Consider the following 10,665-nt stretch of genomic DNA (forward strand, 5'->3'; position numbering starts at 1 on the left):
AAACAATAAAAAATTTCATTAAATGTAATGATAATAATGAAACAGCAGTGCCTATATTTATAAGATACAGTCAAAGCAGTGCCTAGAGGACAATTTATATCTCTAAATGTTTATATCAATAAAAGAGAGAAAGAACAAATTGATGAATTTGGATTTGCATTAAAAAGAACAGAAAAGGATAAATTTTAAATTCCTAATTACACAACAAAATGGAAATCCTGAAAATCAAAAGATACATTAATAAAACTGAAAGTTGAAAAAATGAACTAATAAATAAAACAAGGAACTTGTTTTATGAAGAAAAAACAATAAAAAAGATAAACCTTTGGTTAATTTTATTTTTTAAAATAAAAAAATTACTAATACCATAAATGAAAAGGATTAATAAAACACCAATGAAGATAAATTAAAGCAATCATTATGAACTATTTTGTCAGATTATATGCCAATAAATCTACCAATGTAGAGGAAATGAATGTATATTTACAAAAATGTATATTGCCCAGATTAACAGAAGAGGAAAGAGGTAAACAAGAAAATTATACTGTGCTGAAAGGAACAAAAATATAAAATGCCAAAATTATAGAAGCCTAGATAGATATCTTAAATAACCCAATCTCAGAAAAGGAAAAAAAAAACCTCCTGGACCTGATCAATTCACAGGAAAAGAATAATTATTACCCATGCTTCACAAATTATTCTCAAACACTGAGAAGAAAAGAACCTTACCACAATCCTTTTTTTAAGAAAAATGTAGTCCTAATCCACAAATCAAGGAATGACAAAACACAGATAATTATTGGTTAATATTATTAATGAACATTGGCTTCAATTTTATAATTAAAATATTGAAGAGATTACAGTGACTAATTCAAGAACTCATTGATTATGATCAAATGGTATTTATATCAATTATACAAGGATAGTTCAACATTAGGAAAATAATCTATTTAATTAATCATATTAAAAACCAGGACATCCAAAACTACATATTTATCTCAATAGATGAAAGAAAGGCCTTTGACAAATGCAATTTTCTTTTATGTTAAAAATAAAAAGGGTCGGTTAGGTGGCGCAATGGATAGAGCACCAGCCCTGAAGTCAGGAGTACCTGAATTCAAATCTGGCCTCAGACATTTAATAATTACCTAGCTGTGAGGCCTTAGGCAAGCCACTTAACCCCGTTGCCTTGTAAAAACTAAAAAACAAACAAACAAACAAAAAAAACCCCCTACAAAGTACAGGCATAGAAGAACCTTTTAAAATATCATTTTAAAAAACTATATAAAACCAAAAACAAGCATCATAAGCAATGAGGAGAGTCTAAAACATCATTTTCCAATCAATATGGTTGTAAAGCAAAGACCACTCTCCTTACTATTATTTGATATAGTTGTGGAATCACTAGCAATAGCAATAAGAAAGATAAAGGAATCAAAGGAATAAAACTAAGTTAGGAGGAGATAAAGCTGTCCTTTGCTGATGATAATTTACTTGGAAAACCCCAGGGAATCAGCAAAGATACTATTTGAGACATTAACTTAAGTAAAGTTGTAGGCTATAAAAATAACTCCTCAAAAATCAATAGTATTTCTATAATAATAATAACAATAAACAGAAAGTAGTAATAAAAAGAGAAATAGCATTAAAATAACTAAAAAATATCTAAAATATGTGAGGATCAACCTCCCAAAGTACCCAAGAGATCTGTATAGATTCTATTACAAATTATTCCTTAGGGAATAAAAGAACAACTTAAATAGCTGGAAGACTATTCAATGCTCATAGATAGGCCTTGCCAATATAGTAAAAAATTACAATATTACAAAAATTATATACCGAGAGGGTACTTTACAAAGCTTTATAAAATAACAAATTTCATTTAGGAAAAACTTAAGATCTATGTAATTTTGCTATCTTTTATATTTTATTTTTTTCAATGTATAGCATGGAAATATTGTAAAAACTAATAGACTGTGTTCTTTTGGGGTGAGGGGAGAGAAGCGAGATTAGGGGAAAAATTGTAAAATTCAAAAATAAATATTTTTTAAAAGGGTCAAAAAAAAAGAAGAAAAACATAAGATCTCTAGTATCACAGGAAATGATGAAAAGATATAAGGATGAAAGGACAATAGCACTTCCAGATCTCAAACTGTATTATAAAGCAGCAGTCATAAAATCATCTAGAATTGGTTATAGACCAAAGAAATAGGTCAATGGAACAGACTAAAGAATAGAGATTCAGAAAGAGAATAACTCAATTATACAGTGTTTATAAAGTAAAAAACAAAAATTACCTAGGGAAACACTCCCTATTTGATAGAACTGCTGAGAAAACTGGAAAATAGTACAATACATTATAAATTGATATGTGACTTTAATGTAAAAGATCATTTGTTGTTTTATGAATTAGTTGTATCTCTTTATGACCCTATTTGGGGTTTTCATGGCAAAATACTGGAATATCTTGCCATTTCCTTCTCTAGTTCATTTTACAGATGAGGAAACTAAGACAAACTACATTATTACATTCCTAGGGTCACAAAGCTAGTAAATGTCTGAGACTGGATTTGAATTCAGGTTTTTCTGACTCTAGGTCTAGTGCTCTATCCACTGAGTCATCTAGCTGCTCCTAATACACTGTAACTTCAACAATTTAAATAGGGGGTAGGGAGGGAACACTACACCAAAAATAAAAAAAAGGAAATGTAGCAAAATTATAAAGATTAATTGGGATTCAAATTAAGAGATATGAGAAGACTACTCCTTTGTGGAGAAGAGAGGTCTGCCATCTCATACACTACACATGTTTTTCAAACTATATAGCTATCAGTATCAATCAATTCTGTTCATCTTTTTTTCCCCTCTCTTAAAAAAGTACTATTTGTTATATAGGTTTGCCCTTGAGGAAAAGGAGAGTAATGGATTCATGGGATACCATGGTGATGAAAGAAATAGAAAACATCCATAAAAAAGTAAACAAGCAGAAATGGTGGGTGGTAGAGTCGGGATCTAAGAGTATCTTGACAGGTTAGAGAAATAGGCTTAATTTAATCAGATAAAATCCAATAGGACTAAGTATGAAATCTTATACTTGAGTACAAAAAATCAATTTCATAAGAACAGGATGGAGAGGGCATAGTTATATGGCAGTTATTCTTTAAAAGCTCTGGGTAGTAGGGGATTAGAGAATTGTAAACTCAATATGAGGCAGCAATGTGATGTCGCAACTAAAAAGCAAACGCCATCTGGGGCTGCATTAAGAGGGACAAAGTTTCCAGGAATAGAGAAGCAGTAGTCCCACTATGATCTTCTTCAGATCTCATCTGAGCACTACAATTTTGACTTGTTTTGTTAGGGTTTTTTGCAAGGCAATGGGGTTAAGTGGCTTGCCCAAGGCCACACAGCTAGGTAATTATTAAGTGTCTGAGGTCGTATTTGAACTCAGGTACTTCTGACTCCAGGACTGGTGCTCTATCCACTGTGCCACCTAGCCACCGCAGAGCACTGCAATTTAATAAGGACTTTGATACATGGCAGAAGAGAATGGCCACCAGGATGATTAAAGACCCCCAATCAATATGAGGATCAGCTAAAAGGATCAGGCTTACTTAGCTAAGATAAGAAGACTCATGGAGCATTTAATATTTGTCTTGAAGTATTCAAAGAGCTCCCATATCGAGAAACTAGACATGCTCCATTTGGCCCCAGAGGACAGAACAAGGAGCATTGAATAGATGGTGCAGAATCCAGTTTTAGTCAGGAAAAAGTTACCTCATGACTAGAGCTATCTGAAGAGCTATTGGAGTCCTCCTCCTTGGAAGTTCTCAAGCAGTTGCTATCTGACCACCTGTCAAGAATGGTATGGTGAAGAGATTTCGTTTTATATATGGGCTAGAATAATGTACTTCTGAAGTCCCTTCCAATGTTCACATTCTATGATTCTGTGATTTTGACCTGGAGATGGGCTGAATGTATTGTTCAAGGAGCCACCTAGCTAAATTCAAAGAGTTCCATCACTAGATTGACTACGAACTGGTGAAATTTTTGATTGTAGCAATTCCCAAGATTATCCATAGACAATTAGAGATTGTAGTAGGTCTCCACACCAACAAATTTACAAATCCTTAGAGGATTGATGAAAAAGACTTTTTCAAAAGAACTGAGTGACTTGCCAGTAGTTAGACAACACAAAATTAAAATGATTAAGTTCTCTATGAAAATAAAATGTCATTCCCTAAAATGATTTTCTTCCCATTATCTTACCCATCTTCTCCTTCTTTGTTCTCTTATCACAAACACTTTTCAGCTTCCCCATTTTTCTCCTGAGTGGCATGGTAAGACAGTATATCCCCAACCAGAAAATAATCAGTTGGATGTTTTCTTTATTCAATAACAGTGTTTCTATTTCTGTTTGTTGTGTGATGCCATTTATATAAAACCTAAATGTCTAATAATTCAATCATCTTTTAGAGAAGGGACTGGCAACCTACTACATGTATTCCTAAAGCAGCCTTTTGAGTATGTGCAGAATTCTGACAGGGTGAAACTTGTCTTTGGCACCCTCCCACTTCTTTCTTTCTCCATCCCTTTTCCCTCCCCACCTCCCAGGTAGAGTCAGCCTCCCATAGTTATTGTTCTTATTTGACTTTTAAGTTATAGCTTCTGATATATTATTGACATTTAGCATATTGATTGAGAAAGTTTTTTGGAGAACATTTTTTTTGAGAACATTTGCTATTAAAAGGAGATTCCTAAAAATAGATAATGAAATTGATATTTAGGGAAACAGAGTGCTCTTCTAAGTTATATCTAAGACATGTAGAAAGAATTTCATCACAAATATAGGATAGAAGACAGGTTGTCCCACTGCCTATCCCTTCTTCCCTACCTGTTTATTCTTCTCAGTAAGTAGAAGCCTAAAACTTAAACATTCCTCCAGAGCAGGCCCATCTCATACCAGAATCTGCTTCTTTGAGGTAACCCATAGGCAGCCTCCCTCCTGTACACATGTACAGACATATGTCTCCAAATAGGAGAGTTACTACTTCCATCCTCACTCACAAGGGAATGAATAAATGAAAACTCACTTGGCAAGCTATCTCTGAAAGATTGCCAGCCCCTGCCTGCCCCAGAGTAGCACTTTACAGTTAGTTATCAATCTGGTGGCCCAATATCTGGTGATTTTTTAAAAAATCATTTCACAATCAAGTTAAAGTTGATTTCATCACTACCAAACCAGGTCTGGCAGAGGGGGGGAAAAATGAGATGTGACCAGTCTCTACCACAGAGTAAAAGATAACTTCAGGGAAGATTGCATTGAAATCATCAGATGTAACAAGAGCTAAGCTTCAATGTGTCATGGACTCCACTGAAGTGTGGTGAAGCCTATGGACTTCTCAGAAAAATGTTTTTCTGCCTACATTCATAATTAAAGAAAATGCTAAATTTCAGTTAGAGGTTAATAAAAATTGAAGATGCAATATTTTTTTTTTACCTAAGTTTACAGACCCCTTGGAATTAATCCATTGAGAAGAATAAGAACCACTTTTATAGAGAATCATGCTTTCAAACTCATACTTTGACTTTACAATTCAGCCAAGACTCAAATCATATCCACACAACAAAGATCCAGATGGAAAAGTAGAAAGGGAAAAAAAGTCAACTGATTGCCAAGCTGTCTCCAATAACTTGAATAATAATAATAATGATCCATTTTTAATAGTATGTTACATCTCACTAGTTATTTTTTCTCACCAAAATTCTGGATAAGGGGAATTACAGATTCCAGTTTGACAGATGAGAAAACTGAGACCTAGCTAACTAATGCCAGAGCTGGGTCTAGAACCCAGACTGCTATATTCCTAGTCTAGTGATCATTCCACTACTCTCCACCACTTAAACACCAATTCAATTCAACATTCACTGAGTACCTATTTGTGTATGCAAATTCCTGGGGAAAGCAAGGTACTTGCTGCTTCAGTAACTTGCTGGGGACATTAAGGGCTCCAGCAGAAAGCTCAATAGAATCAGCATGCAGTCTCAGCATGCAGTGCACATATATGATGCCATCAAATCACATGTGACAGTACTCGAACCCTCCCTGAACTAGTCAATGAAATTTCCAGTAAAAGACTAGAAAAGACCAACTGCCTGCATACCAACGACACAGCTTAATTGGCTAATGCTGGTCTTCTTATTCCTCCCTACCAACTCATCAAAAATTCCCTCACTGTCTCTTTGGTCCAGTGGGGCCTCTCATTAACAATTATTAAGTGAGAAGCCAAAAAAGGGACAGATTACATAGTAACAGTGGGACTTAATTTAGAACCATTTAAAGAGTTGCCTTTACGAGACATTATTCCCTCTGTTATTTCTGAGTTACGCTACTGAGAATTTGAAAGTTCCACACAGCTAAGCCTTTCAATTATAGGTAGGAATCACTTTCCAGTTGAGAGATTTAGAGATGGGAGCAATTAGTTTGCCCATTAGAACTGAGGAGCTTAAGGCCACAGAGGCTCAACATCTCTTCCCTGGTTTGCTTGTCATTTTTCTCCCTGAAAATGTAGTATGATTAAAACTATAGGAGGAGGACACAAAAGGAAAATTGAAGTTAACACAGAAGTCAGCAACAGGTGCCTCTATAGATACTGCTAACACGAGCGGGGAGAAAGTACATTTACGTCATCTGGAGGCTGGAAAGGATTAACCCCAAAGCCAGCTCACATGCTCCCAGGGAGCATGCTTGAAATCTCTCAAGAGCTCTCTGTCTCTGACATTCTTACATTCATATCATATTATTGATGTTATTATTCTTGTCATTGTTGTTAATATTAATAATAATCTATCCTGGGGGTTAGCAATTTGTAATAGGTGGTTCTTTACAAAAATTTCAGGGCTAACCCTAGCAGGTGCTTCACTCTAGGCATATTTTTCCTGCTTCAGGGGTCATACACACACACACACACACACACACACACACACACACAGCCTTTGCTTTGGGTGGTCTTTGGGCAAACACAGTTGGTCAGAGACAAGTAATGTCTTAAGAAAGCAACTCTAAAAGACTTACAATAAGATCTTCCTGTTTACAGAAACACAAAGGCTTATTCTGATTAGTGAAGACCCCAAACCACAAGCTGACTAAATTTACAACAGAACTGGCTACAGCTTTTAAGAAGGAAGGGATCCTCAAGATCATTTAAGTATTCTTTCATTTTATACTGAGGGAACCAAGAGCTAATGTGGGGAAATAATTTAAAGAAACACAGCATTCAGACCATCACCAGAAGTCCTGTTTCCTAATAAGTCAAGGCATGGGGTGAAATGGTCCTGGAATAGGCAGTAAGAAGGATGTCTTTGCACATTCCCCTCACTATAAATAAGCATAATGCACAAGTCATGCCACCAAGGTTATGTCATGGTCCTCTTCGATTAGGTTTTTACAAGGCAGTGGGGTTAAGTGGCTTGCCCAAGGCCACACATCTAGGTAATTATTAAGTGTCTGAGGCTGGATTTCAACTCAGGTCCTCCTGACTCCAGGGCTGGTGCTCCATGCACCACCTAGCTGCTCCTGTCCTCTTCAATTAGGAAGCACAATAACTACCAAATGGTTTTGGCATCAGAAGACCTGAACTCAAACCCCCAACTCTGACACTTTGGCTAAATCTATTAATTGCTCCAAATCTCAGTTTCCTCATAGGTAACCCCCATAGGTTATGGGCTGATATGATCTCTTATGTCTCTTTCATCTCTATATTCATAAATCTACTTCCTAAGAACATACTTCCAGGGGAAGAACCAAGATTAGAAGTCAAGGTTTTCCACTTCTAGGCCAAACCAGGGTTCTTTCCATGATACCATGTTGTTAACTTCCATAGAAGTTACACTGATCCTGTGTAATCCAAGTCTCAGCTCTTGACCATTTGTAATTGGACTGGTGCCTCAGGAGCTATGTTTGGAATCTAAACACTCTGTTCATAACACAGGAGGAAAAATAGACATCTGGCCAGGAGAACAGCCAGCTGCTAGAAGGGCAGAGGGGAAGGACCCAATTTGGGGGTGGCAGGATTATGATATAATTTGGCATGAAAATGAGGCTACTCTATATATTGCCAACACATCTGGATGAAAAGGGAAAAATTTAGCCATTTCCCTGAGTATTTGCTTGTACAATGCCCTAGCACAGGACATTTGAAAATATGTAAATTCTTCATGGAATTGTTTTCATTTCACCTGGATGTTTATAGATAGACCCAGTAGAATTGAAGGCTTTAACTGGCATCACCCTCACAACTACATTAACAATAAAGGTCAGACACTTTTTTAGGTTTCTGCATTTCCAGATTAAATCCAGGAGAGGAACATTCATTAGACAGCCAAGACTGCTACAGTTGGAAAAAGTAGGCGTTCTACAAAGGAGCTGCTTTAGACTCCCTCTCTCTAGGCAACCTTTCTCAATACTTTTCCCCTCTCCCTCAGCAACCAGGGAAAGAAAGGAGCTAAGATGGGAGGAGCCTTCAACAATTGCTCTTCTATCTTTGGGTATATAAATAAAAATGGAGAGACACAGGAATACCTAGATCTACACTTACTTTTAAACTCTGACTGGGAAAGACCCAGCCAATGATAAAGCAATAGCATTACTTGTTTATCTAGTAACTCATGTCTAGGAGCAAGTCTATTTGAGTTCTAGGCCTAATTCTTAGTATCATAGATTTAGAGCCAGAAGAGACCTTAAAGATTCCAACTTGTTCCTTTTACAGTCAAGGAAATTTAAAGATTAAATGATTTGTTCAGGGTCACATGAATAGTAAAACACAGATTCTTTGTTTCCAGATCCAATATTTTTTCTATTGTATTGTATACAAGTTGAGTGATCATGGATAAGTAACTTCCTCTTTTGGGGGCTCAGTTTTCTCCCCTATAAAAGAGATAGAGTTTAGACTGCATAATGTCTAAGATCTCTTCAGTTCTAGCAATTTGTGAATCTGTTTTCTACAAATGCTTAGGACCCTTGTGGAAAGCATCAAGGGAAAAAGAAGGAATTGTTGGGGTTTTTTGGTTGCTCGGTTGTTTCAATCATGTCTGACTCTTTATGACTCCATATGGGATTTTCTTGGCTAAGATGCTGGATTGGTTTGTCATTTCCTTCTCTAATTCACTTTACAGATGAGGAAACTGAGACAAACAGGGTTAAGTGATTTGTTTAAAGTCACACAGCTAGTAAGGTTTGAGACCAGATTTGAATACAGGAAGATGAGTCTTCCTGAGTCTAACCCCAGAAACAACCAGTTTCATTAGAAAAAACAAGAAAGTGGGATACCAGTCTTTGGGAATACAGTGAGATAATTTAGAGCCTCCTAAATGCAGTAGGATAGAGTTCTCTTAATTCCCATTTAAAACTCCTCAAATGATTGGCAATGTCAGAATAGAGAAAACACTATACAAGGACTGGAGTAGAGACTGCCACTACCACTAAAACAATGATAATCATATTTTCGACATCTATGGCAATTTATACTTTTAAAAATTCTTTCATAGGCATCAAATCATTAGCTTTGTATCAATAGGTGGGGAAATAAGGTAAAATAGATGTCCTTATTTTATAAACAGATAGATTCAAAGAATTACATGAAATAATTTGAAAAAACATAAAGAAAAATTAAGGTACTTGTCCAAAATTATATATATGGAGTCAGTTGTGGGTATAGAACTAGAACCCAAATCTTTAATTCTAATCCACATCAAAGGGAAAGAGCCCCTCACTACAAACAGTGAGTAGAGGGAACTTTAATTATATAAGATGTGAGATCATTATCATCCTTGGTGGGCGGAATGTCAAAGTCCCCCTCCTTTCCTTCTCCACTCATCAAAGTACCTTGCATGTAGGGCAACTTTGCGTCATCCCGGGAAACCTATTCTACTTCAGCTTCCTCCTATTCCTGCAAATGCTATTGCTGTTTTCCCAAGAAGAATCAGTAGCATAAAACAATTTAGGTAAAGCTTAGGGCATTCAATGAGAGAGATTTGTTGCTTAGTCTTTTTCATTTATATCTGAAAAACACCATTTGGAGTTTTCTTGACAGAGATTCTGGAGAGATTTGCCATTTTCTTCTCCTGTTCATTTTACAGAAGAAACTGAGGCAAATAAGTTTAAATGATTTGCCTAGTGTCATACAGGTGGTAAATATCTAAGGTTAAATTTGAACTCAGGACTAGCTCCAGGTCCAGCACTCGATCCACTGAGCCAAGATAACAGAGTAGGAAATGGAGTCTCTGGCAAAGATTCCAAGGCAGGTGCCCCTTCCTTGCTGCCTCTGAATAGTGCCAAATGACTAATGGAGAGTTTGAAACACTATAGTCCTGTTTCCATTTGCAAGCTCATGTAGAAAAAAAAGATTTTGTATGAAAATGACTAAGTTGGTGTGACCTAAATGCATACTCTGAAAGAGGTTATTCTATTGCTTGAATGCATAGACCATTACAGGAATTACCTTTATTATAGTCCCCTGTGCTAATTTAAATGTGAGGTTTAATAAACCCTGTAGCACCACAAGTTCTCCTACCAATGAAACCTGAAAGACTCCTTTTAAGTTTTCTCCAAGTTTAAGCCAAATGTGTATTCTGAGTCCCTAAGAAGCATTCTTCAGTATTCAAGTCCCA

This window comes from Macrotis lagotis, chromosome 1 (assembly GCF_037893015.1).
Source record: "Macrotis lagotis isolate mMagLag1 chromosome 1, bilby.v1.9.chrom.fasta, whole genome shotgun sequence".
Lineage (NCBI taxonomy): Eukaryota > Metazoa > Chordata > Mammalia > Peramelemorphia > Peramelidae > Macrotis > Macrotis lagotis.